Source organism: Phyllobates terribilis, unplaced genomic scaffold (assembly GCF_046119375.1).
Source record: "Phyllobates terribilis strain yellow unplaced genomic scaffold, ASM4611937v1 Scaffold_245__1_contigs__length_2953440, whole genome shotgun sequence".
Lineage (NCBI taxonomy): Eukaryota > Metazoa > Chordata > Amphibia > Anura > Dendrobatidae > Phyllobates > Phyllobates terribilis.
Window position 1 is genome coordinate 1,826,322 of NW_027363005.1, and position 17,099 is coordinate 1,843,420.

The following is a 17,099-nucleotide window of genomic DNA, read 5'->3' on the forward strand; positions in this document are numbered from 1 at the left end:
AGCCATCATACTATGTGCAGGACTGTATGTGGGGCCATCATACTATGTACAGGACTGTATGTGGAGCCATCATACTATGTGCAGGACTGTATGTGGAGCCATCATACTATGTACAGGGCTGTATGTGGAGCCATCATACTATGTACAGGACTGTATGTGGAGTCATCATACTATGTACAGGGCTGTATGTGGAGTCATCATACTATGTACAGGGCTGTATGTGGAGCCATCATACTATGTACAGGGCTGTATGTGGAGCCATCATACTATGTGCAGGACTGTATGTGGGGCCATCATACTATGTACAGGACTGTATGTGGAGCCATCATACTATGTACAGGACTGTATGTGGAGTCATCATACTATGTACATGGCTGTATGTGGAGTCATCATACTATGTACAGGACTGTATGTGGAGCCATCATACTATGTACAGGACTGTATGTGGAGCAATCATACTATGTATAGGACTGTATGTGAAGTCATCATACTATGTACAGGGCTGTATGTGGAGTCATCATACTATGTACAGGGCTGTATGTGCAGTCATCATACTATGTACAGGGCTGTATGTGGAGCCATCATACTATGTACAGGACTGTATGTGGAGCCATCATACTATGTACAGGGCTGTATGTGGAGCAATCATACTATGTATAGGACTGTATGTGAAGTCATCATACTATGTACAGGACTGTATGTGGAGCCATCATACTATGTACAGGGCTGTATGTGGAGCAATCATACTATGTATAGGACTGTATGTGGAGTCATCATACTATGTACAGGACTGTATGTGGAGCCATCACACTATGTACAGGACTGTATGTGGAGCCATCATACTATGTACAGGACTGTATGTGGAGCCATCATACTATGTACAGGGCTGTATGTGGAGCAATCATACTATGTATAGGACTGTATGTGAAGTCATCATACTATGTACAGGACTGTATGTGGAGTCATCATACTATGTACAGGACTGTATGTGAAGTCATCATACTATGTACAGGGCTGTATGTGGAGTCATCATACTATGTACAGGACTGTATGTGGAGCCATCATACTATGTACAGGGCTGTATGTGGAGCCATCATACTATGTACAGGACTGTATGTGGAGTCATCATACTATGTACAGGACTGTATATGGAGTCATCATACTATGTACAGGGCTGTATGTGGAGCAATCATACTACGTATAGGACTGTATGTGAAGTCATCATACTATGTACAGGGCTGTATGTGGAGCCATCATACTATGTACAGGGCTGTATGTGGAGTCATCATACTATGTACAGGGCTGTATGTGGAGCCATCATACTATGTACAGGACTGTATGTGAAGTCATCATACTATGTACAGGACTGTATATGGAGTCATCATACTATGTACAGGGCTGTATGTGGAGTCATCATACTATGTACAGGACTGTATATGGAGTCATCATACTATGTACAGGGCTGTATGTGGAGCCATCATACTATGTACAGGGCTGTATGTGGAGCCATCATACTATGTACAGGGCTGTATGTGGAGCCATCATACTATGTACAGGGCTGTATGTGGAGTCATCATACTATGTACAGGGCTGTATGTGGAGTCATCATACTATGTACAGGGCTGTATGTGGAGCCATCATACTATGTACAGGACTGTATGTGGAGCCATCATACTATGTACAGGACTGTATGTGGACTCATCATACTATGTACAGGGCTGTATGTGGAGTCATCATACTATGTACAGGGCTGTATGTGGAGTCATCATACTATGTACAGGGCTGTATGTGGAGCCATCATACTATGTGCAGGGCTGTATGTGGAGTCATCATACTATGTACAGGACTGTATGTGGAGCCATCATACTATGTACAGGGCTGTATGTGGAGCCATCATACTATGTACAGGGCTGTATGTGGAGCCATCATACTATGTACAGGGCTGTATGTGGAGCCATCATACTATGTACAGTACTGTATGTGGAGCCATCATACTATATACAGGGCTGTATGTGGAGCAATCATACTATGTACAGGGCTGTATGTGGAGTCATCATACTATGTACAGGGCTGTATGTGGAGTCATCATACTATGTACAGGGCTGTATGTGGAGCCATCATACTATGTACAGGACTGTATGTGGAGCCATCATACTATGTACAGGGCTGTATGTGGAGTCATCATACTATGTACAGGACTGTATGTGGAGTCATCATACTATGTACAGGACTGTATGTGGAGTCATCATACTATGTACAGGACTGTATGTGGAGTCATCATACTATGTACAGGGCTGTATGTGGAGTCATCATACTATGTACAGGACTGTATGTGGAGTCATCATACTATGTACAGGACTGTATGTGGAGTCATCATACTATGTACAGGGCTGTATGTGGAGTCATCATACTATGTACAGGGCTGTATGTGGAGCCATCATACTATGTACAGGGCTGTATGTGGAGCCATCATACTATGTACAGGGCTGTATGTGGAGTCATCATACTATGTACAGGGCTGTATGTGGAGCCATCATACTATGTACAGGGCTGTATGTGGAGCCATCATACTATGTACAGGGCTGTATGTGGAGCCATCATACTATGTGCAGGACTGTATGTGGGGCCATCATACTATGTACAGGACTGTATGTGGAGCCATCATACTATGTACAGGACTGTATGTGGAGTCATCATACTATGTACAGGGCTGTATGTGGAGTCATCATACTATGTACAGGGCTGTATGTGGAGCCATCATACTATGTACAGGGCTGTATGTGGAGCCATCATACTATGTGCAGGACTGTATGTGGGGCCATCATACTATGTACAGGACTGTATGTGGAGCCATCATACTATGTACAGGACTGTATGTGGAGTCATCATACTATGTACAGGGCTGTATGTGGAGTCATCATACTATGTACAGGGCTGTATGTGGAGTCATCATACTATGTACAGGACTGTATGTGGAGCCATCATACTATGTACAGTACTGTATGTGGAGCCATCATACTATGTACAGGACTGTATGTGGAGCAATCATACTATGTATAGGACTGTATGTGAAGTCATCATACTATGTACAGGGCTGTATGTGGAGCCATCACACTATGTACAGGACTGTATGTGGAGCCATCATACTATGTACAGGACTGTATGTGGAGCCATCATACTATGTACAGGGCTGTATGTGGAGCCATCATACTATGTGCAGGACTGTATGTGGAGCCATCATACTATGTACAGGGCTGTATGTGGAGTCATCATACTATGTACAGGACTGTATGTGAAGTCATCATACTATGTACAGGGCTGTATGTGGAGTCATCATACTATGTACAGGGCTGTATGTGGAGCCATCATACTATGTACAGGGCTGTATGTGGAGCCATCATACTATGTACAGGGCTGTATGTGGAGCCATCATACTATGTGCAGGACTGTATGTGGGGCCATCATACTATGTACAGGACTGTATGTGGAGCCATCATACTATGTACAGGGCTGTATGTGGAGTCATCATACTATGTACAGGACTGTATGTGGAGCCATCATACTATGTACAGGGCTGTATGTGGAGCCATCATACTATGTGCAGGACTGTATGTGGAGTCATCATACTATGTACAGGGCTGTATGTGGAGCCATCATACTATGTGCAGGACTGTATGTGGAGTCATCATACTATGTACAGGACTGTATGTGGAGCCATCATACTATGTACAGGACTGTATGTGGAGCCATCATACTATGTACAGGACTGTATGTGGAGCCATCATACTATGTACAGGGCTGTATGTGGAGCCATCATACTATGTGCAGGACTGTATGTGGAGTCATCATACTATGTACAGGGCTGTATGTGGAGCCATCATACTATGTACAGGACTGTATGTGGAGTCATCATACTATGTACAGGACTGTATGTGGAGTCATCATACTATGTACAGGGCTGTATGTGAAGTCATCATACTATGTACAGGGCTGTATGTGGAGTCATCATACTATGTACAGGACTGTATGTGGAGCCATCATACTATGTACAGGGCTGTATGTGGAGCCATCATACTATGTACAGGGCTGTATGTGGAGCCATCATACTATGTACAGGGCTGTATGTGGAGCCATCATACTATGTACAGGGCTGTATGTGGAGTCATCATACTATGTACAGGACTGTATGTGGAGCCATCATACTATGTACAGGGCTGTATGTGGAGTCATCATACTATGTACAGGACTGTATGTGGAGCCATCATACTATGTACAGGGCTGTATGTGAAGTCATCATACTATGTACAGGACTGTATGTGAAGTCATCATACTATGTACAGGGCTGTATGTGGAGTCATCATACTATGTACAGGGCTGTATGTGAAGTCATCATACTATGTACAGGGCTGTATGTGGAGTCATCATACTATGTACAGGACTGTATGTGGAGCCATCATACTATGTACAGGGCTGTATGTGGAGCCATCATACTATGTACAGGGCTGTATGTGGAGCCATCATACTATGTACAGGGCTGTATGTGGAGCCATCATACTATGTGCAGGACTGTATGTGGGGCCATCATACTATGTACAGGACTGTATGTGGAGCCATCATACTATGTACAGGACTGTATGTGGAGCCATCATACTATGTACAGGACTGTATGTGGAGCCATCATACTATGTACAGGGCTGTATGTGGAGCAATCATACTATGTATAGGACTGTATGTGAAGTCATCATACTATGTACAGGGCTGTATGTGGAGCCATCATACTATGTACAGGGCTGTATGTGGAGTCATCATACTATGTACAGGACTGTATGTGGAGCCATCATACTATGTACAGGACTGTATGTGAACTCATCATACTATGTACAGGGCTGTATGTGGAGCCATCATACTATGTACAGGGCTGTATGTGGAGCCATCATACTATGTACAGGGCTGTATGTGGAGTCATCATACTATGTACAGGGCTGTATGTGGAGTCATCATACTATGTACAGGGCTGTATGTGGAGCCATCATACTATGTACAGGACTGTATGTGGAGCCATCATACTATGTACAGGGCTGTATGTGGAGTCATCATACTATGTACAGGGCTGTATGTGGAGTCATCATACTATGTACAGGGCTGTATGTGGAGCCATCATACTATGTGCAGGGCTGTATGTGGAGTCATCATACTATGTACAGGACTGTATGTGGAGCCATCATACTATGTACAGGGCTGTATGTGGAGCCATCATACTATGTACAGGGCTGTATGTGGAGCCATCATACTATGTACAGGGCTGTATGTGGAGCCATCATACTATGTACAGGGCTGTATGTGGAGTCATCATACTATGTACAGGGCTGTATGTGGAGTCATCATACTATGTACAGGGCTGTATGTGGAGCCATCATACTATGTACAGGACTGTATGTGGAGCCATCATACTATGTACAGGGCTGTATGTGGAGTCATCATACTATGTACAGGGCTGTATGTGGAGCCATCATACTATGTACAGGGCTGTATGTGGAGCCATCATACTATGTACAGGGCTGTATGTGGAGTCATCATACTATGTACAGGGCTGTATGTGGAGCCATCATACTATGTACAGGGCTGTATGTGGAGTCATCATACTATGTACAGGGCTGTATGTGGAGTCATCATACTATGTACAGGGCTGTATGTGGAGCCATCATACTATGTACAGGACTGTATGTGGAGCCATCATACTATGTACAGGGCTGTATGTGGAGCCATCATACTATGTACAGGGCTGTATGTGGAGCCATCATACTATGTACAGGGCTGTATGTGGAGCCGTCATACTATGTACAGGACTGTATGTGGAGCCATCATACTATGTACAGGGCTGTATGTGGAGCCATCATACTATGTACAGGACTGTATGTGAAGTCATCATACTATGTACAGGGCTGTATGTGGAGTCATCATACTATGTACAGGGCTGTATGTGGAGTCATCATACTATGTACAGGACTGTATGTGAAGTCATCATACTATGTACAGGGCTGTATGTGGAGTCATCATACTATGTACAGGACTGTATGTGAAGTCATCATACTATGTACAGGGCTGTATGTGGAGTCATCATACTATGTACAGGGCTGTATGTGGAGTCATCATACTATGTACAGGACTGTATGTGAAGTCATCATACTATGTACAGGACTGTATGTGGAGCCATCATACTATGTACAGGGCTGTATGTGGAGTCATCATACTATGTACAGGACTGTATGTGGAGCCATCATACTATGTACAGGGCTGTATGTGGAGTCATCATACTATGTACAGGACTGTGTGTGGAGCCATCATACTATGTACAGGGCTGTATGTGGAGCCATCATACTATGTACAGGGCTGTATGTGGAGCCATCATACTATGTACAGGGCTGTATGTGGAGCCATCATACTATGTACAGGGCTGTATGTGGAGTCATCATACTATGTACAGGGCTGTATGTGGAGCCATCATACTATGTACAGGGCTGTATGTGGAGTCATCATACTATGTACAGGGCTGTATGTGGAGTCATCATACTATGTACAGGGCTGTATGTGGAGCCATCATACTATGTACAGGACTGTATGTGGAGCCATCATACTATGTACAGGACTGTATGTGGAGCCATCATACTATGTACAGGGCTGTATGTGGAGCCATCATACTATGTACAGGGCTGTATGTGGAGTCATCATACTATGTGCAGGGCTGTATGTGGAGCCATCATACTATGTACAGGGCTGTATGTGGAGCCATCATACTATGTACAGGGCTGTATGTGGAGCCATCATACTATGTACAGGACTGTATGTGGAGCCATCATACTATGTACAGGGCTGTATGTGGAGCCATCATACTATGTACAGGGCTGTATGTGGAGCCATCATACTATGTACAGGGCTGTATGTGGAGCCATCATACTATGTACAGGACTGTATGTGGAGCCATCATACTATGTACAGGGCTGTATGTGGAGTCATCATACTATGTACAGGGCTGTATTTGGAGCCATCATACTATGTACAGGGCTGTATGTGGAGCCATCATACTATGTACAGGGCTGTATGTGGAGCCATCATACTATGTACAGGGCTGTATGTGGAGCCATCATACTATGTACAGGACTGTATGTGGAGCCATCATACTATGTACAGGGCTGTATGTGGAGCCATCATACTATGTACAGGACTGTATGTGGAGCCATCATACTATGTACAGGGCTGTATGTGGAGCCATCATACTATGTACAGGGCTGTATGTGGAGCCATCATACTATGTACAGGGCTGTATGTGGAGCAATCATACTATGTATAGGACTGTATGTGAAGTCATCATACTATGTACAGGGCTGTATGTGGAGCCATCATACTATGTACAGGACTGTATGTGGAGCCATCATACTATGTACAGGACTGTATGTGGAGCCATCATACTATGTACAGGGCTGTATGTGGAGCCATCATACTATGTACAGGGCTGTATGTGGAGCCATCATACTATGTACAGGACTGTATGTGGAGCCATCATACTATGTACAGGGCTGTATGTGGAGCCATCATACTATGTACAGGGCTGTATGTGGAGCCATCATACTATGTACAGGACTGTATGTGGAGCCATCATACTATGTACAGGACTGTATGTGGAGCCATCATACTATGTACAGGGCTGTATGTGGAGCCATCATACTATGTACAGGACTGTATGTGGAGCCATCATACTATGTACAGGGCTGTATGTGGAGTCATCATACTATGTACAGGGCTGTATGTGGAGTAATCATACTATGTACAGGGCTGTATGTGGAGCAATTATACTATGTGCAGGACTGTATGTGGAGCCATCATACTATGTACAGGGCTGTATGTGGAGCCATCATACTATGTACAGGACTGTATGTGGAGCCATCATACTATGTACAGGGCTGTATGTGGAGCCATCATACTATGTACAGGGCTGTATGTGGAGCCATCATACTATGTACAGGACTGTATGTGGAGCCATCATACTATGTACAGGACTGTATGTGGAGCCATCATACTATGTACAGGGCTGTATGTGGAGCCATCATACTATGTACAGGGCTGTATGTGGAGCCATCATACTATGTACAGGGCTGTATGTGGAGCCATCATACTATGTACAGGGCTGTATGTGGAGTCATCATACTATGTACAGGGCTGTATGTGGAGCCATCATACTATGTACAGGACTGTATGTGGAGCCATCATACTATGTACAGGACTGTATTTGGAGCCATCATACTATGTACAGGACTGTATGTGGAGCCATCATACTATGTACAGGGCTGTATGTGGAGCCATCATACTATGTACAGGACTGTATGTGGAGCCATCATACTATGTACAGGGCTGTATGTGGAGCCATCATACTATGTACAGGGCTGTATGTGGAGCCATCATACTATGTACAGGGTTGTATGTGGAGCCATCATACTATGTACAGGGCTGTATGTGGAGCCATCATACTATGTGCAGGACTGTATGTGGAGCCATCATACTATGTACAGGGCTGTATGTGGAGCCATCATACTATGTACAGGGCTGTATGTGGAGCCATCATACTATGTACAGGGCTGTATGTGGAGTCATCATACTATGTACAGGGCTGTATGTGGAGCCATCATACTATGTACAGGACTGTATGTGGAGCCATCATACTATGTACAGGACTGTATGTGGAGCCATCATACTATGTACAGGACTGTATGTGGAGCCATCATACTATGTACAGGACTGTATGTGGAGCCATCATACTATGTACAGGACTGTATGTGGAGTCATCATACTATGTACAGGGCTGTATGTGGAGCCATCATACTATGTACAGGACTGTATGTGGAGTCATCATACTATGTACAGGGCTGTATGTGGAGCCATCATACTATGTACAGGACTGTATGTGGAGCCATCATACTATGTACAGGGCTGTATGTGGAACCATCATACTATGTACAGGACTGTATGTGGAGACATCATACTATATACAGGGCTGTATGTGGAGCCATCATACTATGTACAGGACTGTATGTGGAGCCATCATACTATGTACAGGGTTGTATGTGGAGTCATCATACTATGTACAGGGCTGTATGTGGAGCCATCATACTATGTACAGGGCTGTATGTGGAGCCATCATACTATGTACAGGGCTGTATGTGGAGCCATCATACTATGTACAGGACTGTATGTGGAGCCATCATACTATGTACAGGACTGTATGTGGAGCCATCATACTATGTACAGGGCTGTATGTGGAGCCATCATACTATGTACAGGACTGTATGTGGAGACATCATACTATATACAGGGCTGTATGTGGAGCCATCATACTATGTACAGGACTGTATGTGGAGCCATCATACTATGTACAGGACTGTATGTGGAGACATCATACTATATACAGGGCTGTATGTGGAGCCATCATACTATGTACAGGACTGTATGTGGAGCCATCATACTATGTACAGGGCTGTATGTGGAGCCATCATACTATGTACAGGGCTGTATGTGGAGCCATCATACTATGTACAGGGTTGTATGTGGAGTCATCATACTATGTACAGGGCTGTATGTGGAGCCATCATACTATGTACAGGGCTGTATGTGGAGCCATCATACTATGTACAGGACTGTATGTGGAGCCATCATACTATGTACAGGACTGTATGTGGAGCCATCATACTATGTGCAGGGCTGTATGTGGAGCCATCATACTATGTACAGGGCTGTATGTGGAGTCATCATACTATGTACAGGGCTGTATGTGGAGTCATCATACTATGTACAGGGCTGTATGTGGAGCCATCATACTATGTACAGGGCTGTATGTGGAGCCATCATACTATGTACAGGGCTGTATGTGGAGTCATCATACTATGTACAGGGCTGTATGTGGAGTCATCATACTATGTACAGGGCTGTATGTGGAGTCATCATACTATGTACAGGGCTGTATGTGGAGCCATCATACTATGTACAGGGCTGTATGTGGAGCCATCATACTATGTACAGGGCTGTATGTGGAGTCATCATACTATGTACAGGGCTGTATGTGGAGCCATCATACTATGTACAGGGCTGTATGTGGAGCCATCATACTATGTGCAGGACTGTATGTGGAGCCATCATACTATGTACAGGGCTGTATGTGGAGCCATCATACTATGTACAGGACTGTATGTGGAGCCATCATACTATGTGCAGGACTGTATGTGGAGCCATCATACTATGTGCAGGGCTGTATGTGGAGCCATCACACTATGTACAGGACTGTATGTGGAGCCATCATACTATGTACAGGACTGTATGTGGAGCCATCATACTATGTACAGGGCTGTATGTGGAGCCATCATACTATGTGCAGGACTGTATGTGGAGCCATCATACTATGTACAGGGCTGTATGTGGAGCCATCACACTATGTACAGGACTGTATGTGGAGCCATCATACTATGTACAGGACTGTATGTGGAGCCATCATACTATGTACAGGACTGTATGTGGAGCCATCATACTATGTACAGGACTGTATGTGGAGCCATCATACTATGTACAGGACTGTATGTGGAGCCATCATACTATGTACAGGGCTGTATGTGGAGTCATCATACTATGTACAGGACTGTATGTGGAGCCATCATACTATGTACAGGACTGTATGTGGAGCCATCATACTATGTACAGGACTGTATGTGGAGCCATCATACTATGTACAGGACTGTATGTGGAGCCATCATACTATGTACAGGGCTGTATGTGGAGTCATCATACTATGTACAGGACTGTATGTGGAGCCATCATACTATGTACAGGGCTGTATGTGGAGTCATCATACTATGTACAGGGCTGTATGTGGAGTCATCATACTATGTACAGGACTGTATGTGGAGTCATCATACTATGTACAGGACTGTATGTGGAGTCATCATACTATGTACAGGGCTGTATGTGGAGCCATCATACTATGTACAGGACTGTATGTGGAGCTATCATACTATGTACAGGGCTGTATGTGGAGCCATCACACTATGTACAGGACTGTATGTGGAGTCATCATACTATGTACAGGGCTGTATGTGGAGTCATCATACTATGTACAGGACTGTATGTGGAGCCATCATACTATGTACAGGACTGTATGTGGAGCCATCATACTATGTACAGGGCTGTATGTGGAGTCATCATACTATGTACAGGACTGTATGTGGAGCCATCATACTATGTACAGGACTGTATGTGGAGCCATCATACTATGTACAGGGCTGTATGTGGAGTCATCATACTATGTACAGGACTGTATGTGGAGCCATCATACTATGTACAGGACTGTATGTGGAGTCATCATACTATGTACAGGGCTGTATGTGGAGCCATCATACTATGTACAGGGCTGTATGTGGAGTCATCATACTATGTACAGGGCTGTATGTGGAGTCATCATACTATGTACAGGGCTGTATGTGGAGTCATCATACTATGTACAGGGCTGTATGTGGAGCCATCATACTATGTACAGGGTTGTATGTGGAGCCATCATACTATGTACAGGGCTGTATGTGGAGCCATCATACTATGTGCAGGACTGTATGTGGAGCCATCATACTATGTACAGGGCTGTATGTGGAGCCATCATACTATGTACAGGGCTGTATGTGGAGCCATCATACTATGTACAGGGCTGTATGTGGAGTCATCATACTATGTACAGGGCTGTATGTGGAGCCATCATACTATGTACAGGACTGTATGTGGAGCCATCATACTATGTACAGGACTGTATGTGGAGCCATCATACTATGTACAGGACTGTATGTGGAGCCATCATACTATGTACAGGACTGTATGTGGAGCCATCATACTATGTACAGGACTGTATGTGGAGCCATCATACTATGTACAGGGCTGTATGTGAAGTCATCATACTATGTACAGGACTGTATGTGGAGTCATCATACTATGTACAGGACTGTATGTGGAGCCATCATACTATGTACAGGGCTGTATGTGGAGCCATCATACTATGTACAGGACTGTATGTGGAGTCATCATACTATGTACAGGGCTGTATGTGGAGCCATCATACTATGTACAGGACTGTATGTGGAGTCATCATACTATGTGCAGGGCTGTATGTGGAGCCATCATACTATGTACAGGACTGTATGTGGAGCCATCATACTATGTACAGGGCTGTATGTGGAGCCATCATACTATGTACAGGACTGTATGTGGAGACATCATACTATGTACAGGGCTGTATGTGGAGCCATCATACTATGTACAGGGCTGTATGTGGAGCCATCATACTATGTACAGGACTGTATGTGGAGCCATCATACTATGTACAGGGCTGTATGTGGATCCATCATACTATGTACAGGGTTGTATGTGGAGCCATCATACTATGTACAGGGCTGTATGTGGAGTCATCATACTATGTACAGGACTGTATGTGGAGCCATCATACTATGTACAGGGCTGTATGTGGAGCCATCATACTATGTACAGGACTGTATGTGGAGCCATCATACTATGTACAGGACTGTATGTGGAATCATCATACTTTGTACAGGACTGTATGTGGAGTCATCATACTATGTACAGGGCTGTATGTGGGGCCATCATACTAAGTACAGGACTGTATGTGGAGCCATCATACTATGTACAGGACTGTATGTGGAGTCATCATACTATGTACAGGGCTGTATGTGGAGCCATCATACTATGTACAGGGCTGTATGTAGGGCCATCATACTATGTACAGGACTGTATGTGGAGTCATCATACTATGTACAGGGCTGTATGTGGAGCCATCATACTATGTACAGGACTGTATGTGGAGCCATCATACTATGTACAGGACTGTATGTGGAGCCATCATACTATGTACAGGACTGTATGTGGAGCCATCATACTATGTACAGGACTGTATGTGGAGTCATCATACTATGTACAGGGCTGTATGTGGAGCCATCATACTATGTACAGGGCTGTATGTGGAGCCATCATACTATGTACAGGACTGTATGTGGAGTCATCATACTATATACAGGGCTGTATGTGGGGCCATCATACTATGTACAGGACTGTATGTGGAGCCATCATACTATGTACAGGACTGTATGTGGAGTCATCATACTATGTACAGGGCTGTATGTGGAGCCATCATACTATGTACAGGGCTGTATGTGGGGCCATCATACTATGTACAGGACTGTATGTGGAGCCATCATACTATGTACAGGACTGTATGTGGAGTCATCATACTATGTACAGGGCTGTATGTGGAGCCATCATACTATGTACAGGGCTGTATGTGGGGCCATCATACTATGTACAGGACTGTATGTGGAGTCATCATACTATGTACAGGACTGTATGTGGAGTCATCATACTATATACAGGGCTGTATGTGGAGCCATCATACTATGTACAGGGCTGTATGTGGGGCCATCATACTATGTACAGGACTGTATGTGGAGCCATCATACTATGTACAGGACTGTATGTGGAGTCATCATACTATGTACAGGGCTGTATGTGGAGCCATCATACTATGTACAGGGCTGTATGTGGGGCCATCATACTATGTACAGGACTGTATGTGGAGTCATCATACTATGTACAGGACTGTATGTGGAGCCATCATACTATGTACAGGACTGTATGTGGAGTCATCATACTATGTACAGGACTGTATGTGGAGCCATCATACTATGTACAGGACTGTATGTGGAGTCATCATACTATGTACAGGACTGTATGTGGAGTCATCATACTATGTACAGGACTGTATGTGGAGCCATCATACTATGTATAGGACTGTATGTGGAGCCATCATACTATGTACAGGACTGTATGTGGAGCCATCATACTATGTACAGGGCTGTATGTGGAGCCATCATACTATGTACAGGACTGTATGTGGAGTCATCATACTATGTACAGGGCTGTATGTGGAGCCATCATACTATGTACAGGGCTGTATGTGGAGCCATCATACTATGTACAGGACTGTATGTGGAGTCATCATACTATATACAGGGCTGTATGTGGAGCCATCATACTATGTACAGGGCTGTATGTGGGGCCATCATACTATGTACAGGACTGTATGTGGAGCCATCATACTATGTACAGGACTGTATGTGGAGTCATCATACTATGTATAGGGCTGTATGTGGAGCCATCATACTATGTACAGGGCTGTATGTGGGGCCATCATACTATGTACAGGACTGTATGTGGAGCCATCACACTATGTACAGGACTGTATGTGGAGTCATCATACTATGTACAGGACTGTATGTGGAGCCATCATACTATGTACAGGACTGTATGTGGAGTCATCATACTATGTACAGGACTGTATGTGGAGTCATCATACTATGTACAGGACTGTATGTGGAGTCATCATACTATGTACAGGGCTGTATGTGGAGCCATCATACTATGTACAGGGCTGTATGTGGAGTCATCATACTATGTACAGGACTGTATGTGGAGTCATCATACTGTGTACAGGACTGTATGTGGAGCCATCATACTGTGTACAGGACTGTATGTGGAGCCATCATACTATGTACAGGACTGTATGTGGAGCCATCATACTATGTACAGGACTGTATGTGGAGTCATCATACTGTGTACAGGACTGTATGTGGAGCCATCATACTGTGTACAGGACTGTATGTGGAGTCATCATACTATGTACAGGGCTGTATGTGGAGCCATCATACTATGTACAGGGCTGTATGTGGAGCCATCATACTATGTACAGGGCTGTATGTGGAGCCATCATACTATGTACAGGACTGTATGTGGAGCCATCATACTATGTACAGGACTGTATGTGGAGTCATCATACTATGTACAGGACTGTATGTGGAGCCATCATACTATGTACAGCACTGTATGTGGAGTCATCATACTATGTACAGGGCTGTATGTGGAGCCATCATACTATGTACAGGGCTGTATGTGGAGCCATCATACTATGTACAGGGCTGTATGTGGAGCCATCATACTATGTACAGGACTGTATGTGGAGTCATCATACTATGTACAGGACTGTATGTGGAGTCATCATACTATGTACAGGACTGTATGTGGAGTCATCATACTATGTACAGGGCTGTATGTGGGGCCATCATACTATGTACAGGGCTGTATGTGGAGCCATCATACTATGTACAGGGCTGTATGTGGAGCCATCATACTATGTACAGGGCTGTATGTGGAGCCATCATACTATGTACAGGACTGTATGTGGAGTCATCATACTATGTACAGGACTGTATGTGGAGCCATCATACTATGTACAGCACTGTATGTGGAGTCATCATACTATGTACAGGGCTGTATGTGGAGCCATCATACTATGTACAGGGCTGTATGTGGAGCCATCATACTATGTACAGGGCTGTATGTGGAGCCATCATACTATGTACAGGACTGTATGTGGAGCCATCATACTATGTACAGGACTGTATGTGGAGTCATCATACTATGTACAGGGCTGTATGTGGAGTCATCATACTATGTACAGGACTGTATGTGGAGCCATCATACTATGTACAGGGCTGTATGTGGAGCCATCATACTATGTACAGGGCTGTATGTGGAGCCATCATACTATGTACAGGGCTGTATGTGGAGCCATCATACTATGTACAGGACTGTATGTGGAGCCATCATACTATGTACAGGACTGTATGTGGAGCCATCATACTATGTACAGGGCTGTATGTGGAGCCATCATACTATGTACAGGGCTGTATGTGGAGCCATCATACTATGTACAGGACTGTATGTGGAGTCATCATACTATGTACAGGGCTGTATGTGGAACCATCATACTATGTACAGGGCTGTATGTGGAGCCATCATACTATGTACAGGACTGTATGTGGAGCCATCATACTATGTACAGGACTGTATGTGGAGCCATCATACTATGTACAGGGCTGTATGTGGAGCCATCATACTATGTACAGGGTTGTATGTGGAGCCATCATACTATGTACAGGGCTGTATGTGGAGCCATCATACTATGTACAGGGCTGTATGTGGAGCCATCATACTATGTACAGGACTGTATGTGGAGTCATCACACTATGTACAGTACTGTATGTGGAGTCATCATACTATGTACAGGACTGTATGTGGAGCCATCATACTATGTACAGGGCTGTATGTGGAGCCATCATACTATGTACAGGACTGTATGTGGAGCCATCATACTATGTACAGGACTGTATGTGGAGCCATCATACTATGTACAGGGCTGTATGTGGAGCCATCATACTATGTACAGGGCTGTATGTGGAGCCATCATACTATGTACAGGGCTGTATGTGGAGCCATCATACTATGTACAGGACTGTATGTGGAGCCATCATACTATGTACAGGACTGTATGTGGAGCCATCATACTATGTACAGGGCTGTATGTGGAGCCATCATACTATGTACAGGACTGTATGTGGAGCCATCATACTATGTACAGGGCTGTATGTGGAGCCATCATACTATGTACAGGACTGTATGTGGAGCCATCATACTATGTACAGGGCTGTATGTGGAGCCATCATACTATGTACAGGGTTGTATGTGGAGCCATCATACTATGTACAGGACTGTATGTGGAGCCATCATACTATGTACAGGACTGTATGTGGAGCCATCATACTATGTACAGGGTTGTATGTGGAGCCATCATACTATGTACAGGACTGTATGTGGAGCCATCATACTATGTACAGGACTGTATGTGGAGCCATCATACTATGTACAGGACTGTATGTGGAGCCATCACACTATGTACAGGGCTGTATGTGGAGCCATCACACTATGTACAGGGTTGTATGTGGAGCCATCATACTATGTGCAGGGCTGTATGTGGAGCAATCATACTATGTACAGGACTGTATGTGGAGTCATCATACTATGTACAGTTCTGTATGTGGAGCCATCATACTATGTACAGGGCTGTATGTGGAGCCATCATACTATGTACAGGACTGTATGTGGAGCCATCATAC